General features: G+C 42.4%; 1 long non-coding RNA gene across 1 annotated transcript; it reads right to left on the bottom strand.

The window, feature by feature from the left end:
• Window positions 1-456: 456 nt before the first annotated feature.
• On the bottom strand, window positions 457-15,109 carry LOC132390153 (uncharacterized). The gene is made up of 3 exons (XR_009510806.1): window positions 14,586-15,109; window positions 1,716-1,780; window positions 457-594 (listed from the first exon to the last, which is right to left on the bottom strand). It is a non-coding gene; the product is annotated as an uncharacterized LOC132390153 (long non-coding RNA).
• Between the last annotated feature and the right edge of the window lie 4,842 nt (window positions 15,110-19,951).

Genomic DNA, 19,951 nt, shown 5'->3' with positions numbered 1-19,951 from the left:
ACTCTTATTCCACAGGACTGGGGTATCGAGAACATTGACGCGCATGATTGAGGTGAGAGTAGCTGAAGACAGAAGCGGGAGAGCGAGTTGAGTTCGATAAAAGGGAAAGAGAGGGATTGGGAGAGTGTGTAGAGGGGGAATAGAGAATCGAGAGAGAGACAGGGATAGAAGAGGAAGAGTTCGGGGAAAGGGAGGCGAGATGCGGGAGGGAGAAAATGCGGATGAAATGGAAGAGGCGGGAGTGGAGTGGGATGAGAGAGAGTGTTCAGAGGAACGAAGGTGAAGAGTGGGCGAGATGGTGGGTAAGATTGCGATAGAGGGAAAGATAATAAGGCAAGGGTGAGAGGCAGAGCTGATGATGTAATGTGAGTCGGTGAGATAAAGACGGTTTTGCCACTTGTTTAAGTCGACCCTATTGACTGTTGACAGAGATCCTGGATCTTTTCAGAAAGATCTGAGCACAGAAGCGCCGACTTCTCGCAGATGAAGCAACGCTTATCCTCACTGCAATGTTCAAAGTGAGGGTACCATCCACATTCAATGCATTCGAAGACTCCAGCCTTCATTTGGAACACGATATTCGAGGCCACTCTCCTATCAAGAAGGGGTAAGCAATATCAGCGTACCTTCAGCAGGCAGCCGTGTGTTAGTCCCCAAAATCACTGACGCCCACTCTCGCCAACGACCTGCGGCACCCCAAAATTTCCCACAATCCCACTTTCCCAGCACAGCCCTGTGTCAGTATCCAGAATTTTCTCAATGGTCCACTTTCTCCCTGCAGCCCTTTGTCAGTCCCCAAAATATTCCCACAGCGTCAGTCTCTCCCAAGGCCCCATGTCAGTCCTCAAAATGCTGCCACATCTTCAATGTCTCCCCACAGGCCTGTGTTTTCTGCCTAAGTACTCAGACTCACCACTCCCACCACACAGATCAGTGTCAGTCCAAACTACACTGCCTGACTCTCTCCCCACAGCCCCGTGCCGGAACCCAAAATAATCCCACTGCTCAACCCTCTTCTTAGAGACCTGTGTCAATCACCAAAACACCTCCCGCTTCCCATGATCTCCCCACGGACGTGTCTCAGTCCCCAGAGTACTCCCACTGAACTATTCTCTCCCCTCAGATCTGTGTGTGTCCCCTATGTACACCCCTCCCTCATTCCCTCACCACAGACATGTGCTAGGCCCCAAAGTGTTCCCACTGCCTCACTCTCTCCTACAACCTGGGTCAGTTCCCAAAAGAGCTCTGCAGCTCCAGTCTCTCCCCACAGACCCGTGTTAGTCCCCAAAATACGTGTACATCCCACTTTCACTCCAAGACCCCGCGCGAGTCCCCACGATAAACCCAATGCCTAGCCTTCTCCCTAAAGATCTGTGGCAACCACCAAAACACTCCCCCTTCGCACTCTCTTCCCACAGCCCATGCCAGTTCCCACATTAATTCAACTGCACACCCTCTACCAACAGACTTTGTCAATCCCCAAACAAAGCCAATTGCACACGCTCTCCATACAGCCCTTATCAGTCCGCAAACTAATATCAATGCCCACTCCTTCTAGCAAACAGCGTCAGTCCCCAAACTAATCTCACTGCCCACTCCCCTCTCGCAGACTGTGTCAGTCCCCAAACTAAACACATTGCCCACTCCCTTCACTCAGCCTGCACCGATCCCCGACTCACTCTTTTCTCAGAAACTTGCAATACCCCAAATCTCACCCATAGTTGCATTTTCCAATCCAGTATGAACTGCCTTGGTCGCGGACAGATTTCTCAACAAAATTCTGTGAAAATAAATTACTATCATTAAAGTTTGAATTTAAGGAGCGTCACGTTACGTCTGACAAAGGGAGAGCGCGAAGGGATGGTGTGGAAGGAACTCTGTATCTCACACCAGTAGAATGTGATGGCAAGATGCAGGGAGCCTCACTCTGTGTCTGAACTGGGGAGTGTGTAATGCGACGGTGTGGTGGGAGATCACTCTGTGTCTGACACCGGGAGTGTGTGATGAGACGGTATGGAAGGGAGATCACTCTGTGTCTGACCATGGGAGTGTGTGATGGGACGTACTGGAGGGAGACTCACTCTGCGTCTGAACCGGGGAGTGTGTGATGCGACGGTGTGGAGTGAGCTTCACTTTGTGTCTGATCAAGGGAGTGTGAGTTGGGACGGTGATGCTGGAGCCTAACTCTGACTCTGAGCCCCGGAGTGTGTGATGAGACCGTATGGAGGGAGCTCTGTCTCTCTCTCTCTCTCTCTATCTATCTATCTATCTATCTATCTATCTATCTATATATATATATATATATATATATATATATATATATATATATACTGCTCTTCAGTTCATCTGACAAACACCTCTTCCTGGCTTGAACTGATTTCAAGTAGATTCGATTTAGAGTTGCAGCAATGCAGATCGGCCTCAGTGTAGGATCTTTCAAACGTGGATATGTAATAAAGCCGGTCTTCATTTCTTTTTTTAAAAACTTATTTTATTGCATTTTTAAATGTTTACAAAGTAAAGTATGAAAAAACAATGTATGTAACCCTTACCCCCTCCCCTTAACCCCTCCCCCTAACTGCCCTATAGAAAAAAAAGAGAATGAAAGGAAAAAAAAGGAAGAAAGAAAGAATGCCTGGTTGTTGGAAGAACTCCACATGCTCCATGGAATTCGTAATAACTTTAATATGTATATTTATTTCTTTCCCCTAATAAGCAATTGTTTCATCTTCAGAGCATCTATATATTTATTCCTGTCTTTTGTAAATAAGGGCTCCAAAATTTCAGAAATGTTTCATATTTATCTCTTAAATTATAAGTATTTTTTTCTAATGGAATACAACCATAGATTTCTTTCTTCCAAGAGTCTATACTTAAATGTGTATCCGATTTCCAACTAACTGCAATAGCTTTTTTGGCTACTGCCAGTGCAATTTTTATAAATTCTTTCTGATACTTATTTAGTTTGAGTTTCGGTTTTATCCCTTCAATATCACCTAGTAAAAATAATATTGGATTATGAGGAAATTGTGTTCCTGTAATTTGTTCCAGTAAAAGTCTTAAATTTGTCCAAAAAGGTTGAATTTTAGAGCAAGACCATGTCGAATGTAAAAAGGTACCAGTTTCCTGGTTACATCGGAAACACTGATCCGATAAATTTGGATTTATTTTTTTTTTAATTTTTTTGTGGTGTAATATATAATTGATGTAGAAAATTATACTGCGCTAATCTTGACCGAACATTTATTGTATATGTCATACTATCAAGACACAGTCTTGACCAATTTGTTTCTTCAATTTTAATATTCAAATCACTTTCCCATTTTTGTCTTGACTTATGGACTCCTTGTTTAAATACCTGTCTTTGAATCAAATTATACATACAATATATAATTTTTTTATTATTTCCTTTTTGAATTAAAATTTCTATTTCATTAGATTTCGGCAATAACATTGTTTGACCTAATTTTTCTCTTAAATAAGCCCTTAATTGAAAGTAACAAAATAAAGTGTTATTTGATATTTTATATTTATTCTTTAATTGATCAAATGACATTAATATACCTCCTTCAAAACAATTCCCTATATATCTAATCACATTTTGAATCCAATTATATAAAAGTTGATTGTCCATTGTGAAAGGAATAAGTCTATTTTGAATTAAAGATCTCTTTGCTAATAAAGATTTTTTTGTCTCATCATCAACATTTATCTTATTCCATAAATCAATCAAATGTTTTAATATAGGAGATTCTTTCTGTTCCCGTATCCATTTAGATTCCCATTTGTATATAAAATCTTCTGGTACGTTTTCTCCTATTTTATCTAATTCTATTCTAATCCATGCCGGTTTATCTTTCTCGAAAAAAGATGCAATAAATCTAAGTTGATTTGCTTTATAATAATTCTTAAAATTTGGAAGTTGTAATCCTCCTAGATCAAATTTCCATGTCAATTTTTCCAACGATATTCTGGACATCTTACCTTTCCAGAGGAATTTCCTCAGATATTTGTTTAACTCTTGAAAAAACTTCTTGGGTAATTGTATTGGTAATGATTGAAATAAATATTGTAATCTAGGGAATACATTCATTTTTATAGTATTTACTCTACCTACTAATGTTATTGGTAATGCCATCCATTTTTCAAGATCTTCCTGAATTTTTTTCAAAAGTGGTAAGTAATTTAATTTGTATAAGTTTTTTATATCATTATCAACTCTTATACCTAAATATTTTATACCATTTGCTGGCCATCTAAATTGAGTTATTAATCGACATTGATTATAATCTCCTTTAGTAAGAGGTAAAATTTCACTTTTATCCCAATTTATTTTATAACCCGATATTTTCCCATATTCTTCTAGTCTATAAGATAATTTGCGTAGTGAATGTAATGGATCTGTTAAATAAAGTAGAACATCATCAGCAAATAAGTTAATCTTGTATTCTTCCGGATTAACTCTGAAACCCTAAATATCTGGGTCCATTCTAATTAATTCAGCTAGTGGTTCTATTGCCAACACAAATAAAGCAGGTGATAGTGGGCAACCTTGCCTAGTTGATCTTGTTAACTGAAATGATGTTGAAATTTGACCATTTGTCACTACTTTAGCTTTGGGATTGGTATTTAAGATTTTAATCCATTTTATAAATGATGTTCCTAATCCATATTTTTCCAATACCTTAAATAAAAAATCCCATTCCAATCTATCAAATGCTTTCTCTGCATCTAAAGCAACCGCCACACTCATTTCCTCCCTCTTTTGTGCTAGATGGATTATACTAAATAACCGAGTTACATTATCTGCCGATTGTCTATTTTTGCTAAATCCTGTTTGATCCATATGCACTAATTTTGGTAAGCATTTAGATAATCTATTAGATAAGATTTTTGCTGTTATTTTATAATCGGTGTTTAATAAATAAGTAGGTCTATATGATGTTGGTTTTAAAAGGTCTCTATCTTTTTTTGGCAATTGTATTAAAATAGCTGTTGAAAAAGATTATGTAAGTTTATGCGTTCTTTCCGCTTGATATATTAACTCCATAAAAGGAGGAATTAATAAATCTTTAAACTTTTTTATAAAATTCAGGTTGAAAACCATCTTCTCCTGGAGATTTATTACTTTGAAGTGATCCCAAAGCTTCTTCAACTTCCTTCAGTGTAAAAGGCATACCTAATCCCTTCTGTTCTTCTGTATTTAATTTTGGAAGAGTTATTTGTGATAAAAATTCTTCTATCTTAACGTCATCATTCTTTGATTCTGATTGATACAACTCAGAATAAAAATTCTTAAAAGCCTCATTAATTTCTAGAGGTTTATAAGTAATTTCATTCACTTTTGTTCGAATTGCATTTATTGTTTTAGAAATCTGATCTGTTTTTAACTGCCATGCAAGAAATTCACCTAGTTCATAACATCTCTGTTTAGATCTCATAATTGCTTTTTCTGTTCGATATGTCTGGAGTGTATTATGTTTTAACTTCTTATTAATAAGTTGCCTTCGTTTTTCTTCTGTCATATTTCTTTGAGATTTTTTTTCTAATTTTATAATCTCTTTTTCCAATTGATCTATTTCTATCTTATATTCCTTCTTAATTTTAGAAGTATAACTTATTATCTGGCCTCTCAAATATGCTATCATTGCTTCCCACAATATAAATTTATCATCAACTGAATGTAAATTTGTATCTAAAAAGAACTGTATCTGCTTTTTCAGAAAATCACAAAAATCTTGACGTTTTAGTAGAATTGAATTAAATCTCCATCTATAAATTGATTCCTCTTTATCTATCATTATCATTTTCATTATTAAAGGAGAGTGATCAGACAATATTCTTGCTTTATATTCCACATTTTTCACTCTATCGAGTATTTGTTGATAATAGGAAAAAATCTATCCTTGAATATGTTTTATGTCTATTTGAATAAAATGAATAATCCCTTTCTTTTGGATTGATTCTTCTCCATATATCAATCAAATTTAAATCTTTCATCAATGATAGAGTTAATTTTGCTACTTTTGATTTTGTAATAGCCTTTGTTGATCTATCTAAAACTGGATCTAAACAAAATATTAAAATCTCCACCTATTAATATTTTATCATGTGCATTATCCAAATTCAAAAAGACCTCCTATATAAATTTTACATCATTTTCATTTGGTGCATAAATATTCATAAGAGTCCATAGTTCTGAAAAAAATTGACAATGTATAATTAAATATCTTCCTGCCGAATCAATTAATATATTTTTTATTTTAATTGGTAAATTTTTATTAACCAAAATTGCAACTCCTCTTGCCTTTGAGTTAAGGGAAACTGCAATAACATTTCCAAGCCAGTCTCATTTTAATTTCTAATGTTCTATATCCGTTAAATGAGTTTCTTGTAAGAAAGCAATATCTATTTTCATTTTTTTATTATATGTTAAAATTCTTTTTCTTTTTATTGGTCCATTAAGCCCACTAACATTAAAACTTAAAAAAATCAATAAATTAGTCATTATTTTTATTTATGTCACTCCAATCTATAATAATACCTAATCTTTCAACTTTCATTGCATCCTGGGAAATCTTTTTAGAAGTCACCATGTTGCTATGTGTGTTCCCACCAATCATCCAGGCAAAACAATAGAAGAAAAATAGAAAATAAAGAAAAAAACAAAATACCCCCTTACTAATGTTGTGAAAGAAAAAAAACACATTACCCCCCCCCCTATTGTACGGGTCATGGCAATCGCCATGATTACACACGTGAATCCCGTAGTAACCGATTCAAAGCTCCGCAGCCCCCCGCAACATAAAAAGTATATATAAAAAAACATACTATTCTCAATTAATATTTCTAAAATTTTACTTTTCTCCCTTATATCGTCCTTAAATGTCCATCAGTTCCATTTGCTTTCTCTGTCTTCGTCTTTAACCATTACATTTAGAAATCGCTACGTTTAATTAACGAAGAGATGGAAGTTTTTGTGCAAACACCGCCGCATCTTGATAATTAGAAAAAAATCTTTTTCCTTCCTCCAAAAAATTTATCAGTGTTGCTGGGTGACGCATTAAAAACTTATAACCTTTTCCCCATAAAACATTTTTAGCTGGATTAAATTCTTTCTTTCTCTTCAAAAGGTTATAACTTATATCAGGATAAAAAAGAACTGGTTTCCCTGCTATCATCAACGGACCATTTCTTCTTTTAGCACCCTGGACAGCCGCCCTCAAAATCTTTTCTTTATCCTGGTATCTTAAACATCTTATCAAAATTGATCGCGGATTTTGATCATCTTGAGATCTTGGTCTTAAGGCTCTGTGCACCCTTTCAATCTCAATTAAAGTTTCTTCTCCCATTTCCAATTTCTCAGGAATCCATTTTTGAAAAAAAAATATTGGGTCTTCTCCTTCGGTACCTTCTTTAAGTCCAACAATTTTAATATTGTTGCGTCTACTAAAATTTTCAAGCTTATCAATTTTTCCCACGAGTTGTTTTCTTTCTGATGTCCAGGCATCATTATCATCTTCCATCTTCTTCATTCTTCCATCCATTTCTTCCATTTTGACGTCCAAATCTGTAATTTTCTTTTCCATTTTTTCCTGTTTCTTTGTCATTTTATCAAACATAGCCTCCATATTTGTTATTGTTTTCTTTAATTACTTTTTGGTTACTTTTAATTACTTTTAATGCATTTAATTTATGCATTATTTGCCTCAACATCTTTTTTTGTATTTTCAGAGGAACTTTCATCTTCTTCTTCTTCTTCTCCATCTTCGTCTGATTTTTCCAGAGAGTCCGCCTCTCTCTCAGACTCGATTCACTGTCGGTTTCAGTCGTTGCTGGATTTTGTAGTTCTGGTTGCTCTCTTTTGCGCATGCTCGTTCCTTTACGCTTGCGCAGTTCTCGTTGATCTTTTCCTTTAGAAATGGCCGATGCTGCTGCAGTCTCCTTTTCTGTTTCACCGGTGGTGTGTTGTACCCGAGTCCGCGGTTCTTCAGTAGAAGTAGGCCTTGATTCTGTTCCAACTTGAGCGGTCTTCGCGGTAGCAGTTTTCTTCGCCCTCTGTTTATGAGGCATAGCTTAAAACAATCCAAAGTAATTTATAAGTAACCTTAAAAAAGTATTAATTAACTTTTCTTCACTTAAACATTAATTTATTAACTTTTTTACGGGAGGACTGGGTTCCAGCGTCCCGATCCTATGTCATCACGTGACGTCCCCCCCCCCCCCTTCCCGGTCTTCATTTCTGATCCAGTCCTTGGAACAAGCATGCTCTGGAATTCAGGAACAAGGAACAGTGATTCTCCCTCTGCCCGTCTGGGAGTCGGTCATTGAATCGTTAACCCCTCCACACCGACCCATCACACACTCCCGGGGCCAGACACAGAGTGAATCTTCCTCCACACTGTCCCATCACACAATCCCGGGGTCAGACACAGAGTGAATCTCCCTCCACACCGTCCCATCACACACTCCCGGTGTCAGACGCAGAGTGAATCTCCCTCCACACCGTTTCATCACACACTAACGTGGTCAGACACAGAATGAATCTCCCTCCACCCCGTCCCATCACACACTACCGGTGTCAGACACAAAGTGAATTTCCCTCCACACCGTCCCATCACACACTCCCGGGGTCAGACACAGAGTGAATCTCCCTCCACACCGTCCCATCACACACTCCAGGGGTCAGACACGGAGTGAATTTCGCTCCACACCGTCCCATCACAAACTCCCGGGGTCAGACGCTGAGTGAATCTCCCTCCACCCCGTTCCATCACACACTCTCGTTGTCAGTCACGGAATAAATCTCCCTCCACACCGTCCCATCACACACTACCGGTTTCAGACACAAAGTGAATTTCCCGCCACGCCGTCCCATCACAAACTCCCGGGGTCAGACACAGACTGAATCTCCCTCCACACCGTCCCATCGCACACTCCCGGTGTGAGACACAGATTGAATCTCCCTCCACACCGTCCCATCACACAATCCCGAGGTCAGACACAGCGTGAATCTCGATCCATACCATCCCATCACACAGTCCCGGGGCCAGACACAGAGTAAATCTCCCTCCACACCGTCCTATCACAGTCTCCCGGGGTCAGACACAGAGTGAATTTCCCTCCACACCATCCCAGCACACAATCCCGGGGTCAGACACAGAGTGAATCTCCCTCCACACCGTCCCATCACACAATCCCGGTGTCAGACACAGAGTGAATCTCTCTCCACACCTTCCCATCACACACTCCCGGGGTCAGACACAGAGTGAATCTCCCTCCACCCCGTCCCATCACACACTCCCGGGGTCAGACACAGAGTGAATCTCCCTCCACCCCGTCCAATCACACACTCCCGGGGTCAGACACAGAGTGAATCTCCCTCCACCCCGTCCCATCACACACTCCCGGGGTCAGACACAGAGTGAATCTCCCTCCACCCCGTCCCATCACACACTCCCGGGGTCAGACACAGAGTGAATCTCCCTCCACCCCGTCCCATCACACACTCCCGGGGTCAGACACAGAGTGAATCTCCCTCCACACCATCCCAGCACACAATCCCGGGGTCAGACACAGAGTGAATCTCTCTCCACACCGTCCCATCACACACTCCCGGGATCAGACACAGAGGGAATCTCCCTCCGAACCACCATGAGAGGCCTTGTTTAAAGCTTTTCAAATTCGACTAATACAATATCCAACCCGGGCTTCATCAATCAACCATTTTTCATAAACAATGTGATCAGGTTTGTAAACTATAATCTCACCCACACAAAGCCATTTTGCAAACCTCAAAAAAATATGCCTTTACCGATGTGAGTTGAGTCTATGAGTAAGAATTAATGTAAAGACTAATGCACGAGTCAACCATTTACTGGACGTACAAAAAAGCTGGATGAGCTCAGCAGGGCCGGCAGCATCAGTTGAAAAAAGCAGTCAATGTTTCTGGTCGAGAACCGTCGTCAGGTCTAAAGAAGCAGGGGGCAGGGGCCCTATGAAGAAGATGGCGGAAAACCAATCAGAGGAAAGATCAAGGGGTGGGGAGGGGAAGCAGGGAGGGGTTAGGCAGGAGAGGAGAAGAAGTTATCTAAGGGAAAAGCACATTGGGTTGTTGACCCCACCAGACCACCACACCAGCCTCCGGAACCAGCATATTATCCTACGCAACTTCCGCCACCTTCAACAGGACCCCACCACTAAGGACATCGTTCCCTCTCTACCCCTCTCTGCTTTTCGCAGGGATCGTTCGCACGCATCTATCCGAACTTCTCTTAAATATTGAAATCAAACTTGCATGCAACACTCATTCTGGCAGCTCGTTCCAACACTCTCACAACCGTCTGAGTGAAGAATTTTCCTTTCCTGTTCTCCTTAAACTTTCACCCATCATCCTTAACTCATGCCCTCTGGTTGTTGTACCTCCCAACCCCCATGGAAAAAGCCGACTTGCATTCACCCAATCACTGGGACTTCACCTCTGCAGGGGTGATCGATACCAAAGGGATAGTTTGCATCTTCACTAGAAAGGGGTGGTGGTCAGTATCCTGAGGTTCTGCGCTGTTTTTTCACCACACGTTTTCTGACAAACGATCATCACAATTGGCAAACAAGAGGAAATCTACAGCTGCTGGAACTTCGAGCAACAAACTCAAAATGCTGGAGGAGCTTCGCAGGTCAGGCAGCATCTTTGAAAAAAAAAGTACTTCTTCTGTTAATGCTGTCTGGCCTGCTGAGTTCTTCAAGCAATTTGTGTGTGTAGACCATCGTACGTTATAGTCTGTAACTTCCTTTTGGAATTGAAGACAAGTCGATGTGGCTGAACCGAGGCGAGATAGCCGATCCTTTGCTGAGAGCAAGGAAGACACAAGCTTCGATCGGTGTCAGCACCGTGCGAAAGCCAGTTGCAGGTGCTGAGGTTTGGGCAAGATTGAGTCTGTGTTTTACTTTAGTAGCAATGTTAGATCTGTGAAGGGAGCACTGGTCTGAACTGCCCAGAGAAATTACTCTTGCCAATGGAACTGTTTTGAACGCTGACATTAAATTTCTTATAATGGACTGCACGAATCCTAATCTCTGAAACAACTTCACGAGAATGAGTGTGAAGTCCGTTATTGCAACTACGGGGTAATGGGATCAGATTTAGCTAACTGTACGGACAATAGCTATGTCACCAGTAATATCACAACTTCTGCTGATGGCAGTTACAGATTCGGCTGGCAGGCTGAACAAACGCTGTCAAGGGGTTATTACAATTCGGCATATGTAGTACCAAATAGATACCATCTGCCAGCGTTGAAGGATGAAGGAGACTGAGCAACGTTACTGGATTGCAGTGTTCCTGTTCTGGGACCGTGGATAGACATGAAAAGCCAGAGAAAGCAGCACCTCCTAGTGGCCCCATATTTTAATTCCGCGTCCCATTCCCACTCTGATATGTCTATCCACGACTCCTCTACTGGCACGATGAAGCCACACTCAGGTTAGAGGAACAACACCGCATATTCCGTCTGGGTAGCCTCCAACCTGATGGAATGAACATAGATTTTTTCAAACCCGTTAATAAACTTCCTCCCTTTCTTAGCCCATCCCTGATCGATTTATTCCCCACCCTCCCTTTTTACGGAGACACTAATCTTACCTCCACTAATGCCCACCTTTAAGTACTCACCCTGGCATTTTAAAGCTGCACCTTGTCATATTTGATACTTGCACCCTGGGTAAGTGATTCTGCTTGTCTACGCCTCTCTTAGTTTTATAAAGTTCTACCATTTCACCTGTCAGCCTCCTTCACTTCGTGGAAAACAGTCCAAGTCAGTATGATCTTTCCTTGTAACTGAATCCCGCGGTCCATGTAACATTCCTGTGAATCATTTTTGCATCGTTTCAGCTGAACCACATCCTTCCTCTCGTGGTGACCAGAACTGCACAGGGTACTCCTGGTGTGGTTTCATTATTGATTTGTACAACTGTAATATGATATCCCAGCTCCTCTCAAAGCCTTTTGCCGATGAAGGCAAGCATGACGTGCACCTTTTTCACAACCTTGTCTACCTGTGTTGGCATCTTCATGAAATTATGTAACTGTACCCCAAGTCTTTCTTTTCGTCAACAATCCTCAGGAACCTATTATTCTCTGTCTGTGTCATAACCTGCTTTAACTTTCCAAATCCATCATTGTGCATTTGTCTGACACTGTAACAAAACCTCTCTATTTCTCTACAGCAATAAATATCAATGAACCATTCACCTCTGAACCTTGGTCAAATATGTTTTTATGAACCACTCACTACACCCATCTCTACTTCGTTGTGCAGGAGAACACATTGACGCCTCTCTATTTCTCTCATTGACAATTTATCTCTACATAAATAATTGTCTGACTTTTGTTTCCTCCTGCTTCTCTGCATGCCATCACACTTTACCACATTAAGCTTCATTTACCAAGTATTCTTCTCACCAGCTTCCCCATGTCTTGTTGGAGAGACCAGATGTTCAAACACAACACGTCCCCTCATCACGTTCCCCATCATTGACACCGTGGATTCCGCACATTCTGCCCTTTCATCGGGTCATTAATATCAATAAGTCATTGATGATCCCTGGAAAACTCCACCAATTATATCCTCCTTACACATTATTCTGTCTCAGTATGATAACCTGACTTCAATCAATATTAACACACTTCCTTCCCAGCACAGAGCTCTTGTCTTGTGCACTTGCCTTACATGTGGTAAATGCCCCTGAAAGTACAAAGACACACTTCTCCAACTTCCCCTATAAAGTCTCAAAACTCTGGTATCACACAAAATGCTGGTGGAACGCAACAGGCGAGGCAGCATCTATAGGGAGAAGGGCTGTCGAAGTTTCGGGCCGAGACCCTTCGTCAGGACTAACTGAACGGAAAGATAGTAAGAGATTTGAAAGTGGGGGGGAATTCAAAATGTCAGGAGAAGACCGGAGGGGGTGGGGTGAAGCTGAGAGCCAGAGAGGTGATTGGTAAAAGGGTTACAGAGCTCGAGAAGGGAAAGGATCATGGGACGGGATGCCGAGTGAGAAGGAAAAGGGGAGGGGAGCACCAGAGGGAGATGGAGAACAGGCAGAGTGATGCGCAGAGAGAGAAAGAAAAAATAAAGGGAGAAAGGGGAAAAAAACTAAATATGTCAGGGATGGGGTAAGAAGGTGCATTAACGGAAGTTAGAGAAGTCAATGTTCATGCCATCAGGTTGGAGGCTAACCAGCTGGTATATAAGGTGTTATTCCTCCAACCTGAGTGTGGGGTGAAGGGTCTCGGCCCGAAACGTCGACAGTGCTTCTCCTAATAGATGCTGCCTGGCCTGCTGTGTTCCACCAGCATTTTCTGTGTGTTATTTTAATATTCAGTAACCCAGGTTACAGGGTCCAAGACCAGGTTCCAGATGGACAGGGTGGTGAAGAGGGGTTTGGAACACTGTCCTTCAGTCAGGGCACCGAATATAGAAGCTGGGAAGAAACGGTGCAGATGCACACCACGTTGGTTTCGCCGCATTTTGCAAATAGTGTTTAGTTCAGGTCGCCCTGCTGTATGACAGACACCAATCAGCTGGAAAGAGTGCAGAGGAGATTTACTGGGATGTGACTGGATCTCAAAGGACTGAATTGTGAAAGGTGTTTTGGACAATTTTCCCTGGAATGTCAGAGAATGAGTGCTGGTATTGCAGAGGTGTATTGCAGTGTGGGTCGAATAAAACAGTCTTTCTGCCAGTGTTGGGGAATCAGGAACCGGAAGGCATTGGTGTAAGAGGAGATCTAATAGGAACCTGAAGGGCAACATTTCCAAGCACAGGCTGGACAGCAAATGGAATGAGCTACTGGGGGAGTGGTTGAATGAGGTACATCGAAGCAGTACTTGGACAGGCTAATGGGAAGGAAAGGTTTTGAAGGATATGGGTCAGAAGGTGGGAAATGGGACAAGGACGGAGGATAACATTGTTCATAATATCGTTGTGAGGCGGTTACAGACCAGAAGCTCAGATGGGAATTTTGGTCAGTGTGGACCATTTGAGCTGAAGACTTGTTTCTGTGCTGTGTGAATCTGACTGTAAACCCTCTTGGTTTAGTTCAATGACATTAAACTTTTCTAAATGACTTGTCATTTCTTCACAGATTATAGACTCCAGTACAGTTACCTACTTTGTTTTCCTTTCTCTTCCACCCTTCAGCAATGGTTTTCAGCTCCACTGGGACCTTTCTGTAACAGTGATTTTTGACAGATTCCAATGTCTCTACTTTCTCTCCAGCCTTCCTGTGAAACCGTCTGGTGCAGGTCGTTGGGAACTGGATATTTTTGCTTTTAGTCCCATTAGTTTATCACCCCTGATGGTGATTGCTACACATTATGGCACAGCATTGAAATGTCACCGTTAGATATCTGTAGGATGTTTGCTGTGTCCCCACTGAAAACACTAATGGAAATTATTGAGTTAACTAATCCGTTTTTCCTTGATATTTTTATCTTTTGTCGCATCATGAGTTACTGGAAAAATCCCGACTGTTTTGTCCACCCTGTCGTTGCCTCTTTGTTTGTTCTCTGAGTTAATATTTACCTTGAACTCTTTTAACCACAGACTGTTGTTTGCTCCCTGTGATTCCTCTGTCTGATCGGGATAAATGTCGGCTCTAACGAACCTTCTCCTTAAACATCTGCCACTGCTCATATTCAGGATCCTTCACCGCAAGAACTCTCTGTAATACCACCTCTTTACACAGATTACAACTGAAATGGCATGTTCCTGGGTAAATAAACTACTGTATGAAACTGTCTCTGACCATTCCACAAATTCCTCTTCCACTGAACCAGTCTGATTATTTTAATCAATAAACAAACAGAAGCAAACACACAGAGAATGTTGGAGGAACTCAGCAACCAGTCGACAGCTCGGGCTGGGAACCTTCATTCTGATTAAAGAGAAAGAGACAAAAGCCAGAATTAGGTGATGGGGGAGGAGTAGAAGGACAAGTGAGTGCGGGAGGGGTCTGGTTTCTGGAGGAACGATTATGTGAAGAGCTGAGTGACAGGCAGAAAAGGCAAAGAGATGAAGAGAAAGGAATCTAACAGGAGAGACGCAGGACCACGGGATTACACAAAAGAGATGGAGAGCCAGACAGAATTGATGAGGAGGTCATGGCGGTGCGTGAGGGGAAGTGAAGGAGTAAATAGCCACCAGAATGGGGCGGGGGGATCCGAAGGAACGCTGAGGTGGAGTGGGCGGAAGAAGCACAGGATATTCATTTCTTGAATTTGAAGAAATCAATGTTCATGCCGTCGAGATTGGAGGCTACACAATCGGAATATGAGTCGTTGCTCATTCAACCTATACTTGGCCTCATCGCAGCAGGAGAGGGGGCCATAGTCAGACATGCTGTTGATGGCCCTCCGCTGGTCAGGTTCGACCATGGATATTGTACCTTCGCGGATGAAAGTCAATATGCAAGTCAGGGTAGTACGATACATAAAGCAAGCTGTTGCCCATGCAGGGGTGAATGCTCTCCACGCAGCTGATGAATCCAGAGCAATGGTCGAGACCGATGCAGTCAGGCACCAGAGGTGTCGCAGAATTAGCGGTGTGTCTCGAAGTAGGGATGACCGTCTCTAATGACATTTGAAATATTTCTGTCACAGCCCAAGCTGTATCTACACTAACTTCCCTCAAGGTCCAAGGGAAAATCCTGTCAGGACCCAAAGGCTTTTGCCATTTTATATTCGTTAAAAGCGCCAGTACTTCCTCTTTTTTACTCATCATAGTTTCCACAACTACTACTTGTTTCCCTTATCTTACACGATACAATTTACTTCTCCTTATTGAATACCGAAGAAAATAAATTGTTCAAAATCGACCCCATCTCTTTTGGCTCCACATATAGCTGTCCACTCTGATTCTCTAAGGGACCAACTTTCTCCCTTACTATCCTTTTGCTATTGATATAACTGTAGAAACCTTTAGGATTTATTTTCACCATACTTGCCAAAGCAACCTCGTATCTTCTTTTAGCGTTTCTATTTTCTTCCTTAAGAAAATTTATTTATATTCTTTATATTCCTCAAACACGTCATTTACACCATGCTGCCTATATTTATTATAGATCTTTCTCTTTTTCGAAATAATCTTCCAATGTCCCTTGAAAACCATGGCTCTCTCAAACATCTCACACTCTCTCATACCCGGACTCCAGCACCATCAATACTGGTTCAAAAGACCATGTAATGGCCCCCCGTCGATCTCGGCTGCCACAGCAACCCAGGGCATATTCAAAATCCGGACTCCAGCACCATCAATGCTGGTTCCAAAGACCATGGAATGGCCCCGCCGTCGATCTCGGCTGCCACAGCAACCCAGGGCATATTCAAAACCCGGACTCCAGCATCATCAATGCCAGTTCCAACGACCATGGACACCTTCAACGCAATTGCGCAGACCCCAACTGCGACTCCAGCCTTGAACACCAGGCCGGGTCTTCACGTGCTGCGGTTGTGACTCCTGTCTGACCTTCCCCAAGCACCACTCTGCATTCTCCTCTCCCTCAATCCCATCGTCAGCTCCTGGACCCTCAGAGGCTCCACCTTCCTCTCATCCTAATCCTCCCCTCTCCACCGACTTCACCAGCCTCTCCCCTGTGATCTTATCTCTCACCCGTGCCGGGAATTTACCATCCCCTCCGACATTCAACTCCCTGAGGCAGAGTGCTCTGTCCTCAGTAAAGACCTCATCTTTGTGCTCCTTCGCCCACACCTCAGCGAGTTCGACGTACGCCATGATGCTGAACTTTTCTTCCGCCGGCTCCGTCTACGAGCCTAATTCTTCGGCAAGGACTCCCACCCCCACCGATGACCCGTCTTCAACCAAACTCCTCTTCATCAACACCCCGCTCTGGTCTTCTGCCTGCTCTGGATCTCTTTATTGCTAGCTGCTGACGGAACATCAACCATCTGGACTTCCACTTGTTCCACTTCCAACCTCACTTCTTCCGAAAGCTCTGCTCTCCGCTCCAACCCCAAACTCAGTATCAAACCCGCTGATAAGGGGGCGCTGTCGTGGCCTTGTGTACTGACTTCTACATGGCCGAGGCACAGCGACAACTCACTGATACCTCCTCTTACTTACACCTCGATCATGACCCTACTAAGGAGCACCAGGCCACTGTCTCCCACACCATCACCAACCTTGTCAGCTCAGGGGAGCTCCCATCCCCTGCCACCAATCTCATAGTTCCCACACCCTGTACTTCCCGTCTCAGCCTCCTGCACAAGATCCACAAATCCACATGCCTGTCCAGGTAGACCTATTGTCTCAGCTTGCTTCTGCCCCACCGGACTCATTTCTGCGTATCCTGACACTGTTTTATCCAACCTTGTTCAATCCCTTCCCACCTATGTTCGTGACACTTCTCATGTTCTGAATTTTTTCAGTGATTTTTAGTTCTACTGCCCCCCACTGCTATATTTTCGCCATAGACGTGCAGTCCCTATATACCTCCATCCCCCACCAAGAAGGTCTTAAAGCTCTCCGATTATTTTTGGATTCCAGACCAAACCAATTCCCGTCTATCACCACTCAACTCCGTCTAGAGGAATTCGTTCTCACTCTCAATAATTTGTCCTTTGGCTCCTGCCACTTCCTCCATACCAAAGGTGCAGCCAGGGGCACCCGCATGGGTCCCATCTACGTCAGCCTTTCTGTTGGCTTTGTGGAGCAGTCCATGTTCCAAGCCTATACGAGTATCTGCCCCCCTCTTTTCCTTCGCTACATCGACGACTGCATTGGTGCTGTTTTCTGCACGCATGCTGAACACGTTGATTTCATTAACTTTCCCTCCAACTTCCATCCTGTTCTCAAATTTACCTGGTCCATTTCCGACACCTCCCTCCCCTTTCTTGATCTTCCTGTCTCCATCTCTGGAGACGGCTTATCTACACATATCTTCTATAAGCCGACTGAATCTTACAGCTACCTGGACTATTTGAATTCCCACCATGTTTCTTGCAAAAATGTCATCCCCTCTTCGCAATTCCTGCGTCTCCGCCGCATCTGCTCTCGGGATGAGGCTTTTCATTCCAGGACGAAGGAGATGACTTCCTTTTTCTATATACCGTCTGGGCAGCATCCAACTTGATGGCATGAACATTGACTTCTCTAACTTTCGTTAATGCCCCTCGCCTTCTTACCCTAGCCCTGATTTAGTTATTTCCCCCCCCCGCCACTTTTTGTTCTCTCTCTGTCCATCACGCTGCCTGTTCTCCATCTCACTCTGGTGTTCCTCTCCACCTTTCTTTCTCCCTAGGCCTCCCTTCCCATGTTCCTTTCCCTTCTCCAGCCCTCTATCCCTTTTGCCAATCAACTCTCTAGCTTTTTGCTTCAACCCACCCGCTCAGGTCTTTTCTTATATTTTTGCATTTCCCCCTCCACCTCCTATTTTCTTTCAGTTAGTCCTGACGAATGGTATCGGCCCGAAACATCGACAATGCTTCTTTCTATACATGCTGCCTGGCCTGCTGCGTTCCACCTTCATTTTGTGTGTGTTTCTCGAATTAGCAGCAACTGCAGATTTCCTTGTGTTTACATTGATTTCTTACAATTTTAAAGGTAAGGTTGCTATTAATTGATACCAAATTATTCAAAGGAAAATGTTCATTCTTATGAAAATTTATTTTATGTCCTGAAAACTGGCAAAAACAGGAGAATGAAGGAAGTACGAAAGGTAATGAAGTCTTAACATTAGAAATTTAAAGCAAAAGGTCATCGGCATAATGCAAAAGTTCTAAAGAAAGGACATATTTGACACAGCTTTGTGGACCAAGGAGCCTGTATTGTGTTGTTGCAATTCTATGTTCTGTATGTTCCTATTCTACCTGTTTCCTCAACACTACATGCCCTTCCACGAATCTTTCTAACATCTGAAACTTGGCAACACAACCATCTATTCTATCATTTAAGTCATTATATACAGCAAAAAAAAAGAAGTGATCCCAACACCGACCACTGCGGAACACCACTGGCCACTGGCAGGTAACCGGAAAAGGAGCATTTTATTCCCAATTGCTGCCTCTTACCAATCAGCCAATGACCTAACAATGTTAATAACATTCTAGTAATATCGTGGGCTCTTACTTTGGTAATCAGCCATCTGTGTGGTAACTTGTCAAAGGCCTTCCTAACGTCCAGATAAACAAAATCCGCTGCATCCCATTTATCTATCCTACTTGTATTCTCCTCAAAGAATTCCAACAGGAAGACATGAATTATTCAAAGAGTAAATAAATAGAGATAGTGCATAGCCGATGACGAATTATTTTGACACAACTAAAGCATCCATTTATCACTGACTGAAGAGTCGTGGAAGATTGAAGATTGTCACCATCCAGACTTTAGGTGATCCTAACCCTCTGTGCAATTCCCAATCTACAATACAAGGTCAGCAATATTCATTTGTTACTGAAAGCTTGGATCCATAAAAATGGAATAAAATTAACATTTAACATTGAATCGGATAGAAAACCTGATTCATAAAGGTTTGGATACAGGAGGAAGTGGTTTATGATGAATGTGAAATTGTGCCAATGCTTAAAATAAGGGATAGCAAAAAATAAAGGCCTGAAAGAGGACCACAAGCTTTAGGTTTGGAGGCCATTGTGCCTCAATGACCCTGAGTTCTATGTTGTCTGGAGACAGGGGCTTCCGCTTTGGCTCTCGGCAGTATCAGCCGTACCAAATAGGTCAATAAGTAGAGGCCAGGCTAAGAGAGGTCCACGGGTCTGGGCGTTCAGCCAAGGAATAACAACTCTGACTGGTAAGACCAAACTGCTCCAGAAACAGCAATGAAGAATTATTCTAGATCTGAGTGTAATGCTTCTCCTCAGTCTCCACGTGGGATGTGTACTGGACTGCACTGAAACCCAAGAGGAAGCTACTGACAT

Source organism: Hypanus sabinus, unplaced genomic scaffold (genome assembly GCF_030144855.1).
Source record: "Hypanus sabinus isolate sHypSab1 unplaced genomic scaffold, sHypSab1.hap1 scaffold_791, whole genome shotgun sequence".
In the NCBI taxonomy this organism is placed as follows: domain Eukaryota; kingdom Metazoa; phylum Chordata; class Chondrichthyes; order Myliobatiformes; family Dasyatidae; genus Hypanus; species Hypanus sabinus.
This window is presented reverse-complemented; position numbering and strand designations above follow the sequence as displayed.